Source organism: Triturus cristatus, chromosome 2_2, assembly GCF_964204655.1.
Source record: "Triturus cristatus chromosome 2_2, aTriCri1.1, whole genome shotgun sequence".
NCBI lineage: Eukaryota > Metazoa > Chordata > Amphibia > Caudata > Salamandridae > Triturus > Triturus cristatus.
The window spans coordinates 303,761,823-303,788,086 of NC_140582.1; positions in this window are offsets into that span (position 1 = coordinate 303,761,823).

The following is a 26,264-nucleotide window of genomic DNA, read 5'->3' on the forward strand; positions in this document are numbered from 1 at the left end:
ATCTCCCTTACAGAAAACCCGTTCGTTTTTTAAAAGAAGCCTCACCCACCAACCTAGTTGGCGGCATGCTTCTTCATTGTGTTCCCACCTAAGGGGCAGAGTGCCTCCTAGGTGTGCCTCGACAGCATAATTACAGCGGAGCGTGTTTTTTTGAAGTGAAGAGGTGAATAAAGTGAGAGTGATTCTTGAAAACGACCTCCGGGATACTAAGATAGATGGTGTAAACCAGATTATTTATTATGCAGTTCCTGGGGTAGGGTTAAAAAAGTTGTTGGATGTGAGTGAGGAGAAATTATCTCACACAGTCCCCAAAAAGGTGAGATGGTCTTCATGTTTCAGCTAATTTGTCACAATTTAATTGGCTTTCTTCAGGACCAATGTAGCTCAAGTTAATTTGTACCTAGAGCTTGTGTGGTCTACCCACACACGCTAAGGTGTGCGTACGTGCAAGAGTGGTTGCGTTACTTTTGATTTCTACCGTCAATGTAAAAAAAAAATAAGTTATGAGAATTTTTCGTAACCTGGATCCCGGCGGGAGGCAGTGCCTGTTGTGACACTTGCGTCAAGATCAGCCGCCTGCCTGGTTACCTGTGGTTCGTCTCTTCTGGGATCTTGGAAAAGATGAACCACAGGTAACCAGGCAGGCATTGAGATAATTTCTCCTAACTCACGTCCAACTTTTTTAACCCTACCCCAGGAACTGCATAATAAATAATCTGGTTTACACCATCGATCTTAGTATCCTGGAGGTCGCTTTTAAGAATCACACTCACTTTATTCACCTCCTCACTTTAAAAAAGCCAAGCTCTGCTGTAATCGGGTGTCGAAAAACAACTAGGAGGCACTCGACCCCGTAGGTGGGAACCCAATGATGAAGCATGCCACCAACTAGGTTTAAAAACCTAATGGGTTTTCTGTAAGGGAGACTACTTTAATGGTCATACATTTATTGGTCTGTCCAAGTTCAACCTGATCTTGTTCTCGTTGTTTATTGAGCAAGTTTTGGGTAGACGAACAAGCCCTACCGTTCCCTCTTCTCTCTTTCTCTTGATGGATATGTGAGAGAAGATGCTTCTTCATTGTTTTTCCAGAGAACCATTAAACAGTTCATGAAGGCCTCTTTAGGGAGTTCCCATCTAGGCACCCTCCGTTGCCTTGAGAGTTACACAGTGCACTGTAGCTGCTGTCCTCTGAGGCAATCCCTTGGGGCATTTCAAATATTGCTCATGGAAAATTGCATTAATACTGGCTCTCACTAACTATCCGGACTCACTACGGGGCCGACCCCCGGGAACCGACTGCAGCTTTGATAAATGTATATTTCATTCTGTACTTAGCGGCCGGCCCTGGTGGTTGTAGGCCCGTGCTTGTAATCGAATTATTGTTCAATAAAAACTTTTAAAAACAAAAAAAAAAAAAAAAAAAAAATACTGGCTCTCACTAAGAAAGGAGAGTTGGAGAACTCCAAGCCTTTACAATAACGCAACATTATATTCACTACACATGGAGTAAAGTCAACTTGCCCACCGACCAGAGTTGCACGTCAAAGATCACTTCTCACTATCATCCAAGCAAATCTCTAATTCTTTCTAACCAAAATTAGTTTAAATCAGTGGATAGAGCTTTCCAGACATTGGATGTATGCAGGGGTTTTAGATGGTTAGAACACATGACATACATACTAATGACCAGTTATTTGTTTCTTTTGGCCAAATCAGGCAGGGGCCATCCTCTGTCTAAGCAGATCATTCATTGCCTGCTTACGGTCAGTCTGCTTAACCTTTTGCTACCATAAAATTAAGTGCCTGCTTCAGTAAAGAGTGAAAGTGGATTCCAATATAGCAGGTCAGTAACAGTAATGCTCAGTGCAAAAGAACCACTTCCAGATATCTACCATGCAACAGCAGGCACACTTTCCTCAAGCACTAATGCATGAACTTGAATGCTGTAGCCGAGTCTTCAATGGAACAAGTAGTTCAGCAACCAGTTTTCACTAAAGGTGGGCCTGCTTCCGGCTCATTTTGAATTTGATGTAATGCATGCATTTCTAATTCAAGCATGTGTATCTATAACCTCTCAAGCTGGAGAAGAAAAAACTTACCTCTAAATCCAGTTCTTCACCATAGGTATATTTCTTAGACATGCCACCCTCCATCCTCACTGGTCAGATGCATGTGTATCACATTTGTGCTATGAAATTGAAATTCTAGTGGTCTCTCAGAAGAGTGGAGCTCTTCCACCTCATTTGCTGAGGTGTGGGGTGTTTTAAATTAGATGGCTGTGCTACTAAAATACGTACAGGCCTACAGCTATTTTAGCAAAGTTTATTGGGATTTAAAAAGTAGTGGGGATTCATAGCACAATCATAGGGAATCATTCAAGCATATGAATCTGTGGAAGATAAGAACACTAGAGAACTGGAGTTAGATAAGTTACCAATTTTTTAGCTGTTTTTCATGTTTAAAAGTCCTTTATGGGAATGTCCCTGTTAAAATGTGATACTTTTCATGGGAATAGAACTTGCACACATTTGATCAATCACCACCAAATTTGGAAGTATGCAAGTCATTATTTTTTACATTGTTTCCAAATTTTGGTGTAAATTGGACAGGTGGGGTATAAGTTTCCTGTGGGTACATATCTAAATGAATGTGTGTATTAGATTAGTGGAGACTACACTCTAGTTATAGTTAGGGTGACCAGGGAGAGGGATTTTTTGTGCTTTTGTCCCTTAACAGCTTTGCACCCGTTTGACGAATGTCTGCGAAACTTTGCAGACCTGCTGCATGCATTTCATTCTTGGAGTCCTGCAAGTTTAGCAACATTTGGTCAAGAGGGTGCACAGAAAAAAGATGGTAGGGTTCCAAAATAGGCTTGAAATCCAATGCATTTTCCATAGATTTTTGCATTTCGCGTAGCGTGAAAGCAGTCAGCTGGATTTTTGTTTAATTTGCCAGTAATACATATTAGGGGGTGTGGATAAGTCTGCGGGGTATTGCAGCTAAGTAGATAAGAATCAGTATATCTGGCCGTGATAGTACTACAGTAGAACCTCTGTATATAGCGATGACAAGGAATTATCCGATTGGCTAATGTGTACTTTTCCAAAACCTGAAGGTATTCATGTTGCTTTATTCAAAAGGCTCCTGGTTTGCTATTTATATTGATTCTTACACATAAATTCAGACAGAAAATAATTCGTTTCTTTGTATTTATGTATAGAATCGCAATTTCTTTTAAAAGCATGACCCCTGCACTGTTCCTTAGTTGCGAGTAGCTGGCACAAAACAAAAGTATTAGAGGAATTATCTGTTCAAGTGTGAGTACCACTAAGATAAGTTAATGGCAGTAAGTACAGCTAAATGTTTGTAATGGGGCCCATCTGCAATTCTTTTCCCTAGCTGGCATCCGTTTCTTGAATGGTCATGGCCTGAAGTGGAGTGAAGCTGTATGAAAAGTTGGATTTTGAGTGGCCTTAGAGCATCTAGTTTTGAAAGGAAAGATGTGTTTTACACTGTTGCAATTAAATTGGCATGGATGCTTTGGTATGTTCACTGCCCCAGCCCCTCTGGCCTTTCTGCTGCCTCTGAATGTAAATTGCAAAGGTTTGTAAGAAGTAGATGTGTGCTAGTCCAAACTTACATTAATGCACATTTTTTTCATGGAGACCCGGAATCTGTTTTAATGTAATATTCAATCACATTATTTTCATTCTAAAATAACAAAAAGGGAACTAATTTTGGATGCACGTCAAGGTGTTTGTGCTAGTGGTGACACTCCAAATAAAAAAATGCTACTCATCTTTATAAAACTTGAATGTTAAAATGTGCAGTCAGCCTTGCTGGGTTTCATCTGAACGTGGAACTCTGATATTAGCAAAACAAGCTCTGCCCAAGAGTGTGTGTATCAAAGCAGATTAGGCTCCCTTTCCAGATTATAACAGATCTTGAACAACGAAAAAGTAAGTTAGGCACTTGCTCTTAAGGTCTTTATTTAACCTGATGGATTCAATGTAAATCAAGTATAGCAGACTTGGGTTTTCATCCTTGACTAGGTAGATGCAACAACTGCCATTGAGGTAAGTAATAGAAACCCCTGTTATTTTCAATGTTATGGAATGGCACAATTACTTCAAACTCTTTATCGAAAGATGTTCTTTGCTTTGGTGTTTTTACAAGGAACATAAAGAAAATGATTTTTCCAAAGTGTTGAGTCAAATTTACTTTGGTATGGAATGCTTAGTAGGGTGTACATTTATATAAAGTTATCTGGAGCGATTCTGTTCAATGCCGAAATGTATGCCCTACTATGGAATGTGGAGCTTTTTGCTGGCTAAAAAATTGACGTCATGAATGGTATTGAAGAAGAGTTCAACAAATACACAATGTGCAATATTCCAGAAAGAAAAAACAGTGATATGACATACTGGCTTTCTCAGAAGTAGGAATGGCTAACATTGTATATTTTTGCTTGAATCTCATGACCCTACTACCATGACATGGAAATGCAGGTTTTCAGTTGCTTTCATTCCATGAATAAATCAGAAAGAGCCTCAGTGCCTGTAAAGTCTCTTGAAATGCATATTCAACTATTTCAAACTTTTCAGATTAGTATGGTGTTTCTTCATTGTGTGCCCATATAAATATATTTACCTTTCTAACAATCAAGTGCAAGTATGCATTCTCTGTTTAAATTAATGTGGAAAAATACCACCTGCAGCATCTTATTTTCCCAGAACTCAAAAGAAACGTGAATAAATATGGATAACATTACTAAAAAATAAATTTGGATAAATACAGATTGAAATGTCATAAAAATACATACCTTAAAACCTAGAGCCTTATTTATATAGCAGTTTGAGTGTGTTCTGCAATACACCTTAATGTCTTTCTAAAGAACTCCAGCCTTCTACTTGTAAGTATTGTGGTGATGTGTAGGTAATAATGTTTAGAAATGTAAAAATGTCTTGATTTAAAATTATGAAGTCCTGCGGTACATTCAAGCAGGTCTCTACAGAGTACCGCAGTGCCGTAAAAGTGTCTTAGGAAAAAAACAATAGATTTTTATATTTAACTATGTTCCTTTCTTAGGTTGGCTCTTAAAAGCTCCTTTGATATGTGTATACCTTACATATCTCTGAGTAAGAATTCCTGGATGTTATTAATGTAGACATTATTGTCCTCTGAGGTAAAGTGTACACAATCAGCATGATATAGGTCATCTTTTGAAAAGATAATGTTTAGGTGATATATTGAAGACATTGTGCGATCTCTTAGAAAGCCAGACACCATTTTGTTTTTGTCTGTGCTTTTTCCTCATACTTTCCGGCATTTGCTAATGAGCACTTCCATTTTATCCTTTGACAAATATTTGAATATACAAAATGGGTGTGAGTTAATAGTCATAAAAGATGTAAATGTCCCTTACATCCCTATTTGAATTCGAACACCAGTGAGGTGACCAATATTGTTGCCTCCACAATGAATACATATAAAATGGGTAAGCTCACAATCACTAAAAGAGGAAATGAGAGGTATGATGTTATTCCCCCTCAAACCACTTTCAGTCACCCATGTTATTTCAACATTTGCCAAACCTAAATTATGCTCAATTCCACGCTTCTTGGAATACTCTTGAGACCAAAAGTTATAACTATGTCCAATGATCAACACAAAAACCATATTTTTGGCAAAATACAACTATTTTTCAAGAAACACTCACAAAATCTAGGGAATTGAAACATGAATCTACTGGCCCAGAACACATTTCTAAAGAGGTAGTATGACATTCAACCTCCCATCTCAGTCTTCCCCTGCACCTATTTTAAGAGCTTTACATAGGTGCCCATCAGACAACATGTCATTTTCAAGCTTTGTTTGACTCATGAACCTCTGGCATGCACTACCTCCTTTTGTTATCTGACTCATAAACCGCTCGGGCATGCACTACCGGACTATCTTTATTCTAGACTCCTCCACTACCAACCCTCCAGGTCACTCAGTTCTGATAATAAGGCATTCCTAAAGATTAGCATATCTTCACAGTCATATTTGGGGGTAGATCTTTTGCCTACCTCGTCCAAGTTTACTGGACCAAGCTTCCCCTCCATATTCGCACCTGTTCCGACCACCCCCTTTTAAATAAACTCATAAAGCATGGTTGTTTTAATTTCCACTGAGGGACTGTCCAATAGCAATACCGAGATACTCCTTCAAGAGTGAGTCGCTGCGCTATATAACAGTTTCTTACATAACATATTGCATGTATGAGCAAAACATTGTGATTGTTTATATGTTAAATTGGGTTACAAACATACCCCAAACAGTAGTAAAGAAGCACTTTTCAGCTGTAACACAGATTGCTGTTGGATTTTTTTTGCGATTAGGCTCCAAACGTAGACCAATACTACTACACATGCAAACAATATTTACATTAGTTGTGAAAATGGCATGAAATTTGGCAACACACTTTGGATATAAAAATCTAAAACTAATGATGACATTAATGTTGGTATTGGAAATGTTGACAGTATTAAGGAACCATCACCTTTTGTGTATTTTTGGTGATACATTAAAGCTTACATTTGTAAATAAATTGTTTATTCATTATGTCTCTATGTGAACAAATCCGAAATAATGTTTACAATTTAATTGTTTAAACTACATTATAAATGCAAATTTTTATTTTAGGTTCTTAAAGCACTACTTTTTTTCTATTTGTACCGTCATTTAGGGCCATATGTCCAAAAGTTTGGTTTTGTAATTTCCAAGTTGCAAATTCATAGAAATCACAAAACGGTATGTATATTCCACCAATGCCACTAATACTGAGTCCCACGGATTCACATAGATCACAATTATGGAAATCTCTAAATTTGGATTTCCTAATAAGAAATCACAACCTAGAAAAAGGTGCATTCTGGATGAAGAATGATGAATTCAGACCACAAAGTTTACAAATACATGTTGTGGCCACAACCCAGAAGCCTAGGAAAGTGCTGGCTGTAAGGAGTTCCTGCATCACTACTGTCAGTGTATTACACCTTTCCTGGAGAACACCATGTCCAAAGAAGATGGAACAAGGATTTAGGGAGTAGGAAGAGAAAGGTGACATTTTCAGAAATGGAGCTCAAGATCCTGACAGAAGAATGTGTTTGGACCAGCATCTTGGAGAAGTTGAACTCCCTAAGTGTCACCCGGAGGACCATCCCAGAGATACGCAAACACTGGTATGACCTGAGTTCTCGCACAAAAGAAAAGGTGTCCAGCAGGATGTCTGAGGGTCATGGAACAGGTGGTGGAACCTCAAAACATCCCCCTCCCTCTCCCATGGAGACGCTCATCGAGGGGACCTTGGAACAGGAAAGTGTGGTGGGAGTGTCTGACATTTACATCTCCAATCCTACAGCACCAGCCATGGTATGTTATCTTCCTTTTCCTTACTTAACAGGACATAATGTTTACAAATCCATAAATCATACATTACAGCATGAATAACTCCATTGAGATGCTTGTCCTACACTGGCAATGCATCATGGGAGTTGTAGTACACATACGTTGCTAACTGTACTGTGTGCTGATGACTACACCGAACATATCTGTACAACATAAACATGTCACAAACATATGTAGCACACCTAAAACAATATTGTGAACAAACATTTACCATTTTTTTTACCCTAACTATATACATGCATTTCCACAGATCACACCCTGGTTGTGTCAAACAATTGGTGCCGAAGGGGCTACTGACTCACGTGGAAATTGAGGACACAACATCACCATCTACTCAGTCTATCACCCCAACTGCTAGAAGAGCACCGATCTCACCACTACCAGATTTTGTGGACAATCACAGAGCAGGGACAGCACAATATCTGTGGTCAGGACACACAGACAGAGCGGAAGCCCACTATCAACAGTCCACAATGATAATGTGTCAGATGACGTCAGCGCCTGCAAACAAAAGAAAGACTGTCCATAGGCATCTGCTATGAATGTCTGTCGATGCAGTGATTAGAGAAAGGGCAGGACCAGTAGATTGCTGCCATGGAGAAGGAGCACCGTGTGCAGAGACAGAGGCACAGACAGTATCTGGCATGCTTTGATTCCATGAACCAATTGGCAGGTGCCACAACAACAGAAGCAAGGCGTACTGTCAACATGTAGACATAAATGGGGCACTGCTGTCAGGATGTTGCACGTGGGCTAGTGCAAGTGACTCCAGCCCTTTAGAATATTCAGACCCACAACCTCTGTATCCCCAACATCCTACCCTTCCTCGAGAGCAAAGAGGTCTCTACCTTAAGTGACGCATCCATTTAGGAGGCATGCTGTTCCAGGCGTTCATGCCGAAGCACATCTGAGACTGCCATGTCAACAGTTTCACAGCCCAGTGTTGCTGACAAGGCATCCAACCCCAGACGCCGGAAGAAGTGAACCACTGAATACTCAGTCATGAATCGACTTTGTTTTGTACGTCATCACAGACTTTGTTGCTTAGTTGAAACAATGTTACATCCACAATGGAAGCAATTGATTCTTGAGAGAAACATTGTTATCACTACCTGAATAAAAGGTGATCTTTCAGTTATGGACCATGCATTACCATCATGTGTGAAGTCCATTTCTTACATGTTGTACTCACTCTTACCTCAAAAATAGTTGTTAGTGAACTCTGTGCATTGTGCATGACCCTCTGCTGCATGTGCCCCATCCTGCTGCACCTGTAGTGGTTTTAATTCATCATCTGAGTCAGATTCGTCCTCAATGGTGATGTTGTGCAGATCCTTCATCATTGCACTATTGTGCAGGATGGTACATGTGGCGATGATCTTGCAGAACGTCTCAGATCTGTACAGTAGTACTCCGTCTGTCTTGTGGAGGCAGTGAAACAAGGACTTTAGGATCCCAAAGGCTCTCTATCCTGTGTGCCCTGTTGTACTGCCTTTCACTTGAACATGAAGGCATCTGGGGTTATTGTTGGGAATCTGGTCATAAGGTCTGTTATGATACAGCAGGGATCACACACTACTTGCACATTGAATGAGTGTGAGCTTTTCCTGTTTCTGTTAATGAACTCAATAGCTGAGGGGGGACATATGGCAATATGTGTGCCATCAACATAGTCAATGACATTGGGGAACTGTGCTACCCAGTAGAACATTAATTTGTTCTGATGCAATTATTAAGGGCTATTTGGAAAAACATGTATTGGTTACTATGATGTCCAGGAACTTATAAAAGAACCTGGAAAAGGCACTTTGTGCCCCCCACCACCACCACCACTGCTTTGACCCCGTGGTAACTGCCAGAAGATAAGGGGTGTAGGAAACACAATACCTGTGCATGTGGTAGGATTTAATGGCTCCTGTGTGTTGGGGTCTGAAGCTGGGGTTATAATTCAGCTATTAAGTCTAAGATTACCTCTCTACTGAGCCTGTACTTCTCAAAAATCTCCTCCTCCGTCTGTTCAAACAGCGTGACTTTACCCTAAATATCCTCTCCTGTTTCCTCCTCTGCCTACCAGCTAAAATCCTCATCGCCAAAACATACAGGAATACCATTTTGAAAGAGCATGATGCATTTTGGGTGCCTTTTTATAATTTGCACCTTGTTACTACCTGCTCTGAATTGATTTTGCAACTAGTCACAATTAGGAAACCCTTTGTAGAGGCGGTTAGCGATTTGCAATTTGGAAATCCCTATTTGCCATTTCCTATTTTGCGATATCCAAAATGTGATTTCTACTATGTAGAAATCACATTTACCTCACTGTAAATGCCTTTCGTACATGCAAGATTCATATTTTGCATTTCTGAACGCCCTAAATTGCTATTCGCACCGTTAGGAAATACAAAATGCCTTTGTGCATATGGCCCATAGTAAATTACCCTTCACTTGCCTTTTGCTTTACTCTTCTTTTTATATATATATATATATATATATATATATATATATATATATATATATATATATATATATATATTCACTGAAAAAAACCATAGGTTTCACACAAGTTATAGTTAGGAATTAGCATTTAAAAAACCTTGCAAATTCACTTAAAAAACCATAGGTTTCACACACGTTATAGTTAGGAATTAGCATTTAAAAAGCCTTGCAAATTCACTTAAAAAACCATAGGTTTCATACATGTTATAGTTAGGTGGATATTTCACTCGTAAAAAACCAATGAAATTCCCCCGTTATAGTTAGTTCAGATAACTATAACTCGCGCGCCCGCAATCCTGCTCATGACGTCACATATTACATCACTCATGACATGGTCAGTGGCATCACTCATGACATCATCCTTGTGATAGTGGCGGTCGCGCGAGTTATAGTTAGCTGAACAGGACAGGATTCAGGGCAGATTAGTTGACACAGTGGCGTAACAAAACTTGAGGGGGCCTCCCTGCAAGGTATGTGGAGGGGCCCCCTCCAGACTCAATCGGGAGCTCTTCAGCCAGAGTACTATGCTGAGGGGGGCACCTGGAGTTTGGGGTTGCGGGGGCCTGTGTTACACCACTGCAAACACCCCCAGAGACCAACAAACACTATCACACAATGACTAAACCCACTATCAATCACCCGAAGTTAAGATACCCTACCAGCTACCCAGAGAGCAACAAACAATATTAAATAATGACTAAACTCACCATCAAACACCCAAAGGTAAAATATGCTACCAGCTACCAAGAGACCAACAAACACTGTCACACAATTACTAAGCCTACCATCAAACACACCCAGAGATAACCAACAAACACTATCACAGTAATATATGCTACCAGCTACCCAGAGACCAACAAACACTATCCCACAATGACTAAACCCACCATCAAACACCCAAAGGTAATATAAGCTACCAGCGACTCAGAGACCAACAAACACTATCACACAATGACTAAACCCACCATCAAACACCCAAAGTTAACATATGCTACCAGATACCCAGAGAGCAACAAACATTATCACACAATGACTAAGCCCACGATCAAACACCCAAAGGTATACACGCTACCAGCTACCCAGAGACCAACAAACACTATCACACAATGACTAAACCCACCATCAAACACCCAAGGGTAATACGCTACCAGCGACTCAGAGACCACCAAACACTATCACAGAATGACTCAAACACCAAAAGTTAACATACGCTACCATCTACCCAGAGACCAATAAACACTAAAGCACAATGACATCAAGAGTTTAGCCTTTGATATTAGAAATCAGCAGTAATGTCAGACATCCAAATTGCAACGTGTTCTACAAGGCACTCAGTCAATAAGACACACGGTCATACAACTAGACATGACTGAGACTATCAAACACAAACAAGCCAACTCAACGCCTACCACCAGATGCATAGACAGCAGTGGATACTATCAGAAAATGGGAGACTAAGACACACACTGTAGAGTAAAAACAGATCAATAAGCAGATCAACAAACAGTATTAGACAATGCAAAGAATAACAGACATATTTAGAGTCAAAGATCAAATTAGACACAGACCACTAGAAACTATGAGACAGTTGGAGGTTAACATTCAGCAAAAAGTCAGAAGACACGCATTGAGGCACCCTTGGCATCCATCAAACACACACACTGAAAAACACAGCACTCAGGCAGCAAGGACCTAGCAGACACAATCAAGTTCAAAGAGACCCAAACACACCATCAGACACTCTGAAAACAAGGCACGCTTTCAGTTACCCAGAGACTAATCAATACTAACACCCACCCATTGGAAAACAGACACTGTCAGAAGCCCAGAGACGAACCAACACTGTCAAATAACCATAGACAAACAGACAAATTTACTCATAGAGAAACTGTCGCTATCAAATACCCATTGACAAACAGACGCTGTCAGAGACCCAGAGATGAACCGTCACTATCAAATGCCCATAAACAAAAAGACACTGTCAGACACCCAGAGACGAACCAACACTGTCAACTAACCATAGACAAACAGACATGGTAAATTACTCAGAGATAACCATCACTATCTAATACACATAGACAAACAGACGCTGTCAGACACAGAGATGAATTGTCACTATCAAATTCACATAGACAGACACTGAGACACCCAGAGATAAACAGTCAATATCAAATCGCCATAGACAAACATACACTGTCAGACACCCAGAGATGAACCGTCACTACCAAATACCCGTAGACAGACACGGTCAGACACCCAGAGATGGTCTGTTACTATCAACTACCCATAAACAAAGAAGACACTGTCAGGCACTCAAAGATAAACCATCACTACCAAATACCCATAGACAGACACTGTGAGACACCCAGAGATGAACCGTCACTATCAACTACCAGGAAACAAACAGACGTTGTTAGACACCCAGGGATGAGCCAACACTATCAAAAGCCTCAAATATTGTGCAGAGGAGGGTTGATGATTCGGGGATAGTGGAGGAGAAGGGAAAGGGTGGATGGTGGTGTGTAGAATGGTTAGTAGACCAGAGGGTTGACACAGGTCCCTGTAGCTCCTTCGGTGCAGAGGGGGGGGAGCTTCAAGGGCCCCATTCAGCCCAAAGCCGATGTGTGTTTGTGAGACTTTGGTGACTTGAGTCCCTTATCACATTCAGGAGGGGAGGGTGTCATTCTGCATTGTGCCCCTGGGGCTGAGGAAGGGGCAGAGATGAGGGCAGATGCTAGGTGTTGAGGCACAGACTTCAGGGGCTGGAACCAGGGCTCTGTGAAGAAGAAACTGTGAAAAGGACCAACAGAGGCCATTGGCTGCTTGTCTGCAGCAGGGGGGCTTTAGGAATGGCAGAACGTCAGGTGTCATTTGCTTCTTCTGACTAGCTGTTGATAATTACTTAAACCCTGTTTACTTTTGCTGACTCCAAGGGAAGGCATCTTGTGACTTGACCCCGGTGACGCTAGTGACGCTCTTGCTGGTGGACAGGAGAGGATGAAGGGAGAGGCGGCAGTCAGTCCGTGTTTTGCAGCACACTCGTGTATGGAAACATCTGCTTCACTTACAGTGCAAAACATTTCAAAACGAAACAGCAACATTGAAAGAAGTGGTGTGAGGAAGAGGAGGTGGAAGAGTGAGGTGGAGGAAGCAGCGGGCATGACGTTTGGGTTGGGGAGGGCAGAGGAAGAAGAGCGAGTGACCCGGGTGAGGGCAAGGTGTCTCTCACAGCTCACTCACCATCTCCTCAGGTGCCTTGAGGCCCGGGAGTGAGGGCAGGGTGTCCCTCGCAGCTCACTCGCATTCTCTGGGGCTCTTCTCGGTAACTGGTGATGTCCGCAGAGTGAGACCCAAAGCGGCCTGCACAGAGCATCCCTCGGCTCTGAGGATCCGAAGGGTGAGAGTCCACTCCGGTGAGTGCAGCACACCTGTCCTCAGAACGAGGGTCCGTGTGGCTCAGTGATCCTCAGTTATCCCTTGACCCCTCACCCCACTTTCTGGAATGGGTAGAGCTCTCTGGTGTAGCAGTCCCGGCTCCAGAGGCCTGGCCGGGGCCTGCGCGTGCGCAGCAGTTGCACACCATTTAATTAATGATGAAGTGAGGGGGCCCCTGTGTCCAGGGTCTGTGTTACGCCCCTGGACACAAAGCCCCCCTCTCAGTGGTTTAGCAAACTGTTAACACTGTCAAGCCAGCCAGAAAAAAAGGAATTCTATGTACCATTATAGCAAACTCCGCTGAATAGTGCCCTGCGTTTTAGCAAACTCTGCTGATAGCAAAGTCTGCTGAATCGTAGTGCACTGCTTTACAGCACAAATTGTGCTGGATTCAGAGTTCTGTATCGAAAAAACACGTACATGATTTGCTTTGCCGAATGTTTGTGGAATTAGAGTGAACTTTGAGAGTATTTCTCAAGCTACCGAGTTATGTGTAGAAAACACATTACTATGTGACGAGAACTTGATTTTGGAAACCGAGAAGTATTGCAAACACTGCATATGGTTATTCCTAATTTACTTGAAAACATGCAGCAAACAAATGAATAAATGAATTTTTGCGTGGGCCCAGTGGTCAGCACTCAGCGAACCTCCAGAACTTACATTATTGACTCGCTATTTAATTTTAGTGTACTTTCAGTTTACATAAACACGTTTAATGGAACCCTCGTACTTTTCCTATAGCAAGTCAAATATAATTTAACTAAATGTACTTTGCTAGTGAGAATGCCAAAATGTTGTTAAACCTTCAGCTGGGAATAATATGTAAACAGAAAAGCCATTTAATTAATGATGAAGTGAGGGGGCCCCTGGAGCGCTGGGGCCCCCCGCAACACGGGGGCAGCAGGGGCCTGTGTTACGCACCTGAGTTGACCTCTAAAATACCGACGATTGCGCCGCACCCCTCTCTGAAACTTTCTTCCTCCTCAAGAGTCTTCTGTGATCTTCTGATCTAACCTAATTAAATTAGGATAGAAAGTTCTGCTTCAGGCTCTGCATTCGATTCTTTATCAGCATCTCTCCCAGCATCAGCATCTCCCGCTACACAGACAGCATCCCGAGCTCTGTAGCATTCAGCAAATCTTCATCTGACTAACTAACTAAAGCTATGTTAATTATACATTTCGCTTTCCATGTTCCACCCACTAAAGTTTCAATTTCATAAAAATACGAACTATGATTGGTCAGGCAATTAGCGTTAGTAGAATAGCTTGTTTTCTTTTCAGCTAAGCAGATGCCATGCACGCGAGTATTCAAGACTCCATTTTAGTGTTTTCTGCTCATGCCCAAGAATTGCCCTCCAAGAGACTGCTTGTCATCCTACGCAGATGTAGTTGACGCATGAGCAATAAAGATTTCCGGTTTAAAGCGGTTTTAGTCCTTCGTTAATGTTATCCACGTTAGTAAACACAAAAGTAATCTTCACTAAACCACGTTTTTATGTGGTGCGCATTAGTTTTACACAAAACACTTTTAATAACTTGTTAGTGAGTTAATGGAGCAGATTACTTCTGAACAAGTCTCGTTTCTACGAGTCCTTGCTCCATCAGTACAATGGCAGATGGTTCAAAAGTGCTCCCATGTGGGAGTACTTGGGTGGCCAAGGCTGAAGTGGAAGGTCCGGCTGGTGCAATAGCCCCAGGTCTTGCAGATGTCCTCTCTTCCAGTTGTGCCAACTTCAGCTCTCTTTGTCTTTCTGCCAGAGCCAAACAGGTAGAATGCATGGTGAGAATGTGTTTCCACATTCCTGTCTTCCCTAAGGAGTACTGCTGGCTGCATCCACAGGACACACCTTGACACAATGAGCATGTCAAACGCCAGTTGTTCAATTTTTTCTCACCCACCAGAAGAGTGAAGAACTGCCAAACCACCAACTCTTTAAGTAGTTTCAGCCCCTCCAGTTCTTTCTCCTCAACGGTAATGGCTTTCTCTTCCTCCTCCACTGCAGTGGGTTTTCCTCCTTCTGCCAGGATCAAGATTTTGACATAAACGCAGCAAAAGCAGCAGCAGCAGAACTGTTGCACTTCTGAGCAGGTCAAGAGCAGATCAAGAATGATCAGAAATAAAAAGAAGCTTTCTAGTGGTCGAAAAACAAATGCTTCCAGTCTATCAGAAGCTATCTTGGTATCGGGAAGTACTGGAGTGTGTCCGGGATAGTTCCGTGGTACTGGAGAAATTCTAAAAAAAAAAAAGAAAACCAATATTATGCACAGTTACACTTGACAACACCCCACCACCCAATTACGAACACTATTTTTTTGATTATAAAACAGTACTTAACAATGTTTAGCCAAAAACACATAGATACAATACATTAGGATACACTGGTGTAGCCCAATTCTACTAAACCAAAAAAAAGCAAATCCTTTCAACTATTAACACATATATATATATATTTTTTTTATGACATTCATAATATATGAACATCTGTAAAAACAATTACAACTTCTAATAACCCATTACATTTACAATAAAAAAACAAAGGTTACAGCAAAGGTATTGTTAGGTGTTATTATAATACCACCCTACTACAGAACACATTTCGACTACACAAACATTAGAAATTCCATAGTTATAGTTCAATTTTTACACTTTTTATTAAAACATTATTTGGCACGCTTAGACTACAACCCATAGCATTACCTCAAATTTACACATTGCTCATACACTCAAGCAACTATAACTTGAGAATTGTATATGCATTATATATTATTTGAAATGACGTGTTCCAAACGGGACACGTTTTGGGAAAGAGCCTGGGTCCCTGTGTGCAGGATAAATATGCCCTGACAGGGAATAAACAAAAGTGGGTAAAGAAGCACCTGGGCAGGGTGAATAGCAACATACGCGGGCATAACAATTTCAATTCAACTGAATCATTGACAGTCAATCTCAAAATTTATATTCAAAATAGATATTTATTTGATAAAAGTATGTCTAAAAAGAGGATATTCATATATATTTTTTTTACATTTTTTATGCATGTCAGCAGCTCCTGACCGGCTCCCGCAAGAGGTGGGGAGCTGGCCGGGATCGCTAGGGCCCACAGGCTCCCCTCGCAGTCCCTTACGTGAAAAATGTGGGTGCCCTGGGCACCCACACTACAGGCCGGACCCCAGGGGGTGGAGTCCCCGGGGCCCATATTAGCCCGGTGGAGGGCGGCTGTGCTGTACCCCCTACTCATTTAAAAAAAAATTATAAATACCTGGCCCCAACGATGAGGTCTCCAGGGCCGAAATTGGCCTCAGGAAGGGGGCTGCACGGCCCCCCTCCCCTGTAAAAAAAATAAAATAAAGGGCAGGCTCCAGGGGTGGGATCCTCAGGGCCAAAATTGGCCCTGGGAAGGGGGGGCCATACGGCTTCTTTCCTTTGTTTAAATTTTTTTTTTATAAATGTCCAGGCCCTGGCGAATGGGGTCCCCGGGGCCGTAAACGGGGTGATGAAGTCCACTTTACTCCTGAGGAACCTTGGGGACCAAGAAGCCCACCTGGTACCTCCTGTAAGTGCTACACAGCGGGATTCCTGAGAGCTGGTCGGAGGCCCAGACCCCTTTCTCCACCACTCTGCAAACACGACTACTAGTTAAAAAAACATAGAAATGCACAGAAAAAAACAAAGGTTAAAGGGACGTTATATTTAGGAATTCCCATTTAAAAAACCTTAGAAATTCAAATTACAGAGACGCTACAGTTAGGCTCCGGTTTCACTCGTACAAAACCAGAGGAATTCAGCAGTTATAGTTAGCTGAGCAAAATATAACCCGCACCCCTGCAATGAGCTGCTTATGATCTCACATATTACATCACTCATGACATGGTCAGTGACATCACTCAGATCCATCCTACTAAAGGTCACTAATAGCTAGTTATAGTTTGGACCATGTTTTCACAGGAAAAGCATTTTTAGACTTTGGTGCAGTTTGACGAATCGTCACAAAATTTTCAGAACAAAAGTCCCTGTGAATCATGTTCTGCATGGAAAGTTTTGGGGGGATCAAGTGGGGGCTGAGGAAAGCGGCGGGTTAAAAAAAGTGCATTTCCCATGTTAATTCCCATATAGTATTTAGACACGCCTGCAGCCGGAACCGCTGGACGGAATTACACCAAATTTGGAAGGATGGTAGATTTTGGTTTGCAGATCATGCTTTCAGTTATCCGGTGTAAATCTGTTCAGTAGTTGAGCAATTTAAGGGAAAGAAATAAGGATATTTGTGATTGTGGCTAATTCACGGCGATTTCACGATTATTCTTGAATTTGCGTGCCAACAGGAATGCCGTGATTGGCTGGCCACAACCTGAGCAGAGAGTTGTGGCTGCGATTTTATCTCATCGCAACAGTCCCCGGGGTTGAAACCAAGTGGCATAAAGTGGTCAGGTTGCATGTGCCCTGACCTCATGAAAGGGATATAGGGGTGTTTGAGAAACCCCTTATAAGTAGAATATGTCTTAAGAAAGGCTTTTTTCCTCCCACTCGCGATATTCGCCATGACCATTAGCATGGCCCCCCCATGTAATGTTACAACGAATATGCGAATATACGTTGTGACGAATTCGCAATTACTGTAAAAACAAAATTAATATGTTTATAAACCCACCTTCAGTTTCACTTACACACCCACTGAGCCACCCACTCCAAGACTGATGCTCCCACTGAGAGATCCACTCAGATATTCATGATCCCACTCACAGACCCACTCAGACACTCACACACACAGACCCACTCAGAAACTAATGCACACCTGCAAAGACTCACTCAGAGACTCATACTCCAGCTCACAGAACCAATCAGAGACTTATGGATCCACTTACAGACCCATTCAAAACTCATAACTATATGTGTTTGTGAGAATGTTAAAAGACAGTAAAAGCTGTTTCACATGCCTCTAACCCATGTTTTAGTACACTCAAGTGACTTCTGAGATGTTCTATTGGTATCATATAAAGAATAATGCTTTGTGTTTTTGAAAGATGAGACTTCTTTTTGAGTTCAGTTAGTTACTTGTGCACTTGGAGGCCCCTATCCCAAGTACTACATAAGAGTATCTCAACCCTAATGTTCAAAAAGTATAGAGCCTGTCTCTCACCTAGTCAGACATCTACCGAAGTAAATATACATTTAGTCACTTAGCAGAAACTATTTATGTATGCAAAAGAGTCAAAGGCAGGTGTAGACACACCTACATAGCCCTGTATTTCCTAACACAGGCACTGAGGTATTTGGTCAGCCACTTACATATAGGTTTAGAGAGCCGTAAAGGTAGCAAAACAGGCAGTCACATACTGGCACGTTGACTTAAACAATTGATGGTACTGCTACAGGTGTACCCATACACTCATTCTGCTATGTAGGCAAGTGCTGATGCAACCTTATCATCTATGCAGACAGATAGCCCTTCAAACATGAGTGATACCTACTAGTGCAGAACCAGTCTGTGTAGTCTCACCGCAAGCTTCACTTAGCAAGTAACAGCTGTTTTCAAGTGTCAAACCCACGTTTCAGTACACATAACACACCTCTGAGATATGCTGCAGGTGCGCTATAAAGCATGGCGCTTTTCGTTTAAAAGATGAGAGATGTTTTTTTGAGTTCATTAGGTTACCCGTGCACTTGCAGGCCCCTATGAAAAGTACCCCATAGAGTATGCCACCCCTAAAGCAACTGACATACATGTTAACAAATCATAGAGCCTTTCTCCCACCTACTGAGACTGTTTTCCCTAACACAGGCACGGGGGGTATTTTTTCAGCCACTTGCATACACATTTGGTTACCCAAAAACAGACAGTGACATACGCTCACAGTTACTTAAACATGTCATGGCATTGCAGTATGTATACTGCTACACTCTGACAGGTATTTAGACAAGTACTCACACAATTTTCTCATCCATCCAGAGAAATAGTCCTTCAAACATGGGTGATATCTAGTAGAGCAGACCATGTCTGTGCACTTTCTCTGCAAGGTTCACTTGGCATGTAATAGATGCCTCTCAAGTGTTAAACCCACTGATGTATACATTTAGAGAGCCATAAAGGTAGTAACGCAGACAGTCCCATACCAACACATTTACTTAAACATTTCATGGCATTGCTACAAGTGTACTCTTACACTCACTCACATATGTTGGCAAGTAGTGACACAACCTTCTCATCCATGCAGAGAAATAGTCCTTCAAACATGGGTGATTCCTACTAGTGCAGACCCTCTGTGTGGACTTTTAATTTGAAGCTATATAACCTGATAGTACATAATAAAAAAACTAAATGTACTTATTTTTCCCCCTTCTCCGGCATCAATTTCTACTTAACTGCAGTTACAATGGCATCAAAAAATGAAAGAAAGAAATTGGAGCAAAGATACTATCCCCTCACAACTGAGAAACAAAAAGGGGCAAAATGTGGAAAAACTGGTGAAAGAGAAAATAGGTACTGGTAAAAGGATATTTCTTATAATTGTATCTACTGTACACAACTAGAAAGAGTGGAAAATCAAGTAAACAAAAAACAAAGTTTAAGACCAACTAAAAAAGGTGAAAAAGTCAATGATTTGAAGAGTAAAAAAGCAGAGTTTAACCAGATGGTAGACCCAGTTTAAGGAAATCAGAGTTAGGATGTCCTGTACTAGAGTAATTTGCAATCTAATAACTATGAAAAGATATAACAGAAGAAGAAAAGCTGTAAGACAAAAGGAACATGTTGAGGTTGTAGTTGATAAAGTATTTGGTTTGAAGAGGAAGCTATTTATTTTGATTCTAAACAGAATAAAGATACTAGATAAAATATTGTTGCATATGAGGAGAAGAACCAAAAGAAAGGACTTGTGAATAGAAGTAACATTTGCAAAGTTTTCTGGGGTAAATGGAGATATACTTTTAGTACTGAGCCTTCCTTTAATGAAGAAAGCTACTTCCAATAGAACACATTAGCGCATGCAGTGGAGGAATCTGGACGATGTTATGAGATGAAAAATGGTTCCCCACTTCAAAAAGAGGAAATTGTAGCTCGAAATGTTGAGCAAGTGAAAGCTGAAGAGGTTCAGGGAAGGGATAGACAGGCCCCTGAATACAAATGGGACTGTATTTGCTGTCTTCAGCAGGAATCTATTTATATAGTGAGTTCTTTCCTATGAACGTTTCCAAACAGAAGTCGAAAACAGAAAATTGTGGCTTTGAAAGGATTAGATCCATGCAAGATAAGTAAACAAATTGATAGGGACATTCCCTAGCATGTCTATCACAGAAAGTGTGCCAAAGCAGCTTTCATCATTTCAGAATGTTAGCTGTACACTACTAACAAATGTGAACATTATTTATGAGGCTTTACTATGTCAAATCTCCTGCCCTATGTTTAGGAGAAATAAATGGAGCTCTCTTTTTTCATGGTACAGTTGCAGATAAAGAAAAAGTTTGTAATTATGTGTAGTTTTGTTTCTTTGTTCCAGAAGAGGAGTGTAGAGAAAATGAAGACTTGGCATCTGCAGGTGTAGAGGAACAGGAGACCGGTATTACTGCTAATAACTTTCAAGAAGAGATTATGAAGTTTAACACATTCTCTTCAGAGAAACCAGACTGTGTTTGTACATGTTGTTGACGCACACTACAAAAGTCAAACTCGTTGTGTAACTGTCAACAAAAACAAAAAAAGACAATAGAGATAAGTGGTGAGAATTTTCAGCTTATTTATTTGTAGAGGAGCGCTTTGATTGTTCCACACAACACATTATATATAAATATTGTTATAATAAGGACAATAAAATCCAAACTAGAGCAGTCCACCACAAGTTAGAATTAGTTCCAATCCCTCAAGAACTACAAGATTTAAATGTTTGTGAATCAATTCTAATACAGTCTATACATCCATTACAAGCTATAGTACGTGTGGAGCCAAAGTTAGGGAAGATACCTACAACCAAGTTACAGAAAGGTCTTAAAGAAAGAGTTGTGTTCTTGCCATTAGAGTTGAAACAGCGTATTGAACATGTAGGGGTGCAGAAAGATTTGGAAGAAGCACTTATTATTCTAGTCAGTGGTGTCCCAATGAAGAGCAAAAAAATATGACAAGAACTAGTAGATGTTAGTAAAGTAAATTAGAAAAACCAACATTATAGCTGGTACAAAATAATATTTATTAGAAAGATGTTCTTAAAAATGTAGCACATATGGAGGATGACATATCAACATCAATGTGGATCGATACTGATCAGAAGAAATGTATGAACTCTGCAGCATCCTTCCTCTGCATTCTAAAGAGATTATTGGTGATACAATTGATCCTTTAAAATGAAAGAAGCAAGAGGTGCTGCCTTGAGTGTGCAGCAGAAAAGTTTAGAAGCTCGATGTTTTCTGCATCTCCCCCCCCCCCCCTCCCCCCCAGGAAGGGGTGCTAAGTATGATGCCTGGCCTGTGCAGATACTAGCAGCAGAGTACAGATCAACTAGACTATATTCAGAGGATCATAGATTTCGCCATTGTATTCCCTATATATATCACCTTTTATTTGAGAGCAAGTTGTCAGCCCTATTTTATGCAGCAAACCACATTCTCAGAACAGGAGTCAATCTGCGAAATATCACTGGACAAAGTTGAAGGAAAAGATGAGAACCTGAAATTCAACTTAACTAATTTGATGGCGCCCAATGTGGCACCAATGACTATTTGTATCATCACCACAGTGAGCTGAAATGTATGTTGTGAAACCTAGGAACACCAACTTAGTTCCTAACACTCAGTTGTGCTGAGTATGCATGGAATGATCTGCTTGAATTCCTGCGAGAACAGGAGCGGACACATGTACTGTGAAATTGTGGGGCAGGAGGGTAACACAAAAAAACAAGCGAAAAAGAAATAAATAGAACTGCACTTACCTGCTCCAACGGCCGCTGCCTTCATCCCGATCCTCATGTTCATGTCAGGAACCTGGTGCACACTGCGCAGGCTCCCAGTTCCCAATCCCAGCGCTGCTCACATGCTGGGAATAGCATTCCCAGCATGTGAGCAACACTGGGATTGGTCTGAGCACCTCGGTTCTGCGATTTGACTTGGACTGGGAGCCTTTGGTGGTTTCTCCACCCAGCTAGGTTGAGAAAGGGTAAGTATGCATGACGGTTTGGTCGGCCCTTCTGGGGCCGGTCAAACCATTATGCATACTTAGCAGTGCCCACCACTCTCCCCTCCTCCCTGGTGCTGCAGCTGCAGCGTCACTGTTGCTGTCCTCGCCCCTCTCTCGGCTCGGCTGGCAGGACGCACAATAAAATGATTGTTAGACCTGGCACCTTGGCGTGGGTCTCCCTTCCATTTTGTGCTGTTGCCTCATGTGATTTTGCTGGTGTTAGATGCTTTGGGCACTGTGCCACTGCTATCCAGTGAAACAGTGCAAGTGCTCCCTATTGTAAATTGATGTATGGATTAGTGATTCCATGATTGGCTGGTTTGGTTTACCTGTCAGACCCTAGTACAGTGCACCAGGAATGCCCAGGGCTGGCAATCCAAATGCTGCTGGTGGGCTTACAGCACTGGTTGGGCCACCCACAGAAGCAGCCTGTTAAAGTGTGTCTAAGGCTCGCCATTGCAGAGCCTGTGTGCAGTCTGGTACTGCCATGCTGACTGGGCAAGTGCATCCACTTGCCAGTCCCTAAACCTTCCCTTTTCTTCATATCAGACACCCCTATGGTAGGCCCAAGGGCAGGGTGCATTGTAAGTATAAGGTAGGACATGCCCTGGTGTATGTGGCATGTCCTAATAGTGAATTACAGCCATTTTCATGTTTCACTGTTGCAAGGCTACCTGTTACCCATAGGCCGAATGGGCAGTTTGATTATTACGGCTTATAATCCTAACTGACTCAGGGAACATGGTAGAAATTCGAGTTTAGTGTGCCTGAACTCAGAATGATAAAATACATCTTTTAGTGAAGCTGGTTTTAACATTCTGTGTTTGAAAATACCACTTTTAGAAAGTAGGTATTTTCTTGTCTAACCATCCAAACCTGCGTCTGCTAGGCTGTGTATTCCTTGTCTGGAGTTTGAGTGACAGGGGCTGTGAAATTCCAGGAGACAGGGTGAGTCAGCACAGGGCTGAATGGAGAGATCTGCATCTAGATGGGTAGGAGGAGTTGCACCTGGGACCTGAATAGGGCTGTGCCTTCCCTCCACAATGCTGGCTCCACCTCCTCTGGTGCATCTGATGTCTCTGCCCTGCACTATGAAAGGAAAGAAGGAGTCTTGTCAACAAAGTGCTCCAGGACTGACCAGAACTGGTTTGGACTAGGCAAAGGCCCCTCTGCTTTCAGAGAACAAAGAGAAACTGGGTATAAATATTGAGACCCAAAACCAAGAACTTTAGATCACTTGGGGAAACAAGAAAAAACCTTGGCTGAGGGAAGGAACCAGAGAGACTGAGGAGAGACTATCCCTAAGCTTGAGGGACTGGCCTGCAGTGGTTGCCTGACTGCCAAAGAGAGGAGAAAAGGAACTTTATGTACTTTATTCAACTTGTGAATGATCTCCAAGGGCTTTAGAAAAGAGCTTGCCTCCTGCTGAAGTCTCAGGGACAACAGACTTCACCCACCAGCTCCCCAAGCGTTCTTTGGAAGTGCCTGCTGTTTTGTGAGGCTTTCTGAGGGACTGCGTGTCGCAAGTAGCTGGAAGCACGACTCATGAGCAAGAAACGTGTCGCCGCACTACCGCTGCCGCTTCACAACACGAAGTGCCTTGCATCGCCGGAGAAGAGGATCGACGTCGCAGCAGACACCGCCGCATCACTGGGTAGCGTGTCGCAGGGCCTTTCACGGCTCATCGCAGGAGACGAGGATCGACATCGCATCAGATGCCGCCGCATCTCCGAGAAGCGTGTCGCAGGGCCTGTCGTGGCTCATCGCCGAAGAGGGTCGACGTTGCAGCAGACGCCGCCACATCACCGGGAAGAGTCTCGCAGGGCCTGTCGTGGCTCGCATTGTTGTGGAAGCAAACGCCAAGGGAGAGGATCGACGTCGCAGCAGATGCCACCGTATCACTGGGAAGCATGTCTCAGGGCCTGTCGCGGCTCGCATCGTGAGGAAACATCTCGCATCACCGAAGAAGAGAATCGACTTCGCATCAGGTGCCACCGCATCACCGGGAAGCGTGTCGCATCAAGAAGAAAGTGCCATCTTTGTTTATTTGCACCGGATCTTCAACGCATCACCGTCCTTGCAACACTTTTGTTGTCCTACGTGTTGCATCTTAAGGTACATTGAACTCTGAGTGTCGCATTTACCATCTTAAGAGAACTAAGCTAAATTCTACCATTTTAAAGTAACAGTATTGTGGATTTTTGTCGTTTATGGTCTTGTGTTAAACCTATATAAATAATAATTATTTTTGATATAAAACTGGTGTGGTGTCCATCTGTAGTGTTGTCACTTGATTACTGTATGTGTTCACAAATGCTTCACACACTGTCTCTGAGATAAGCCTGTCTGCTCGTGCCAAGCTGCCAAGTGGGTGAGCAGGGGTTATTTTAGGAATGTACCCCTTTACCCTGACTAGACGCAAGGGTCCCTATTTGTAACAGGTACCTACCTGTGCCAACTAGAGACACCCAAATCTAACAATTATAATAAAAACGTTCTAGTATGATTTTATTTCTCCTTGCCTCTGCTGGCTTTTAGCAGGGGGCAACGCTCCTCCACCATAACGGAGGAGCCGCCCTTCTGCTGGAAGCCAACTCAAACATAAAAGACATCAATCTGAAGACACCAGGAGAACTTTGCTCACTGAAGCCTGCAAATGTTTGCAGATATTGAATACACAGGTTTCAAGCTATGATGCCTTTCATCTGAAACAAAACTAATACTCCTCTTGGCCAAGTAACCAATTTCTTTTGGTGCAAAGAGTACTAAGCTAGAGGTGTTCCACATATATAAAATATGGAACAGACACTCATGAGTCTGTCTTGACTTTCATACAATAGTATGTCACATGCGCCGTCCCAAAAAACGGTGCAGACAAGGGCTTCAGACAACAAAGTCTACGGTTTCATACACATAGATGTGAAAAGTACTGGAGTTGAAAATAGCGATGCAAAGGAAAAGTTTACACAAGATGTTGTCTTGTATTCCCATGACCTGTCATCTCAGAAGGAAGAGCCAATAGCTTTTTGTCTGCAGTCAGACATACGGGAATCAACAGGAGAGGAAGGGAACAAAACAGGGAACACTCCTATTCCCCTCAAATAAGTCAAACAATCAACAGAGGAGTGTTTTGGTCCATGTGCACAAGTAACGTTTTATACTAGCAGGTGAACTAGGCCAACATGTAAGCGGCCAAACGTCAAAATGCTACTGGGCGAAACGAAATTACATAAGGAAACGTAATATTCTTACAGAAGGTGCAAAGGTTCGAAGCACCATGGGTCACGTGAGGGGGGTGGTGGCGGAATGGCACACCCTAAGCAAGAGAAAGAAACAAAGAAATAACAAAGGAAAGTAAATGCCGGGACTAAATATAGCAAGAATGAGTACTTAGCTGCTGATCGAAGAGTAACTCACGCCTACAGCGCCAGGCACCCGTTATGGAACTAAGCACTCCCTCATCATAAACGGATCCCGAAGATAAGGAGTCGGCGGTCCTGTGCGGAAATATAAAGCCAGGTAGGATGAAGACACGGTCACATGGAACGTCGCGTCATGTCCCGGTAACGTGGGTCGTACAGCACAAGCCGGTGCTAAGGCTGAGCCAATCAGCAGGTGGTATCTAAGAACGCGTCAGGGTGACGCTGGGGAACTAAGCCAATAGCGGGTTGCAGCTTTGCCTGAGATCCGCCTAGCTGGTTGTTATGGTGAAA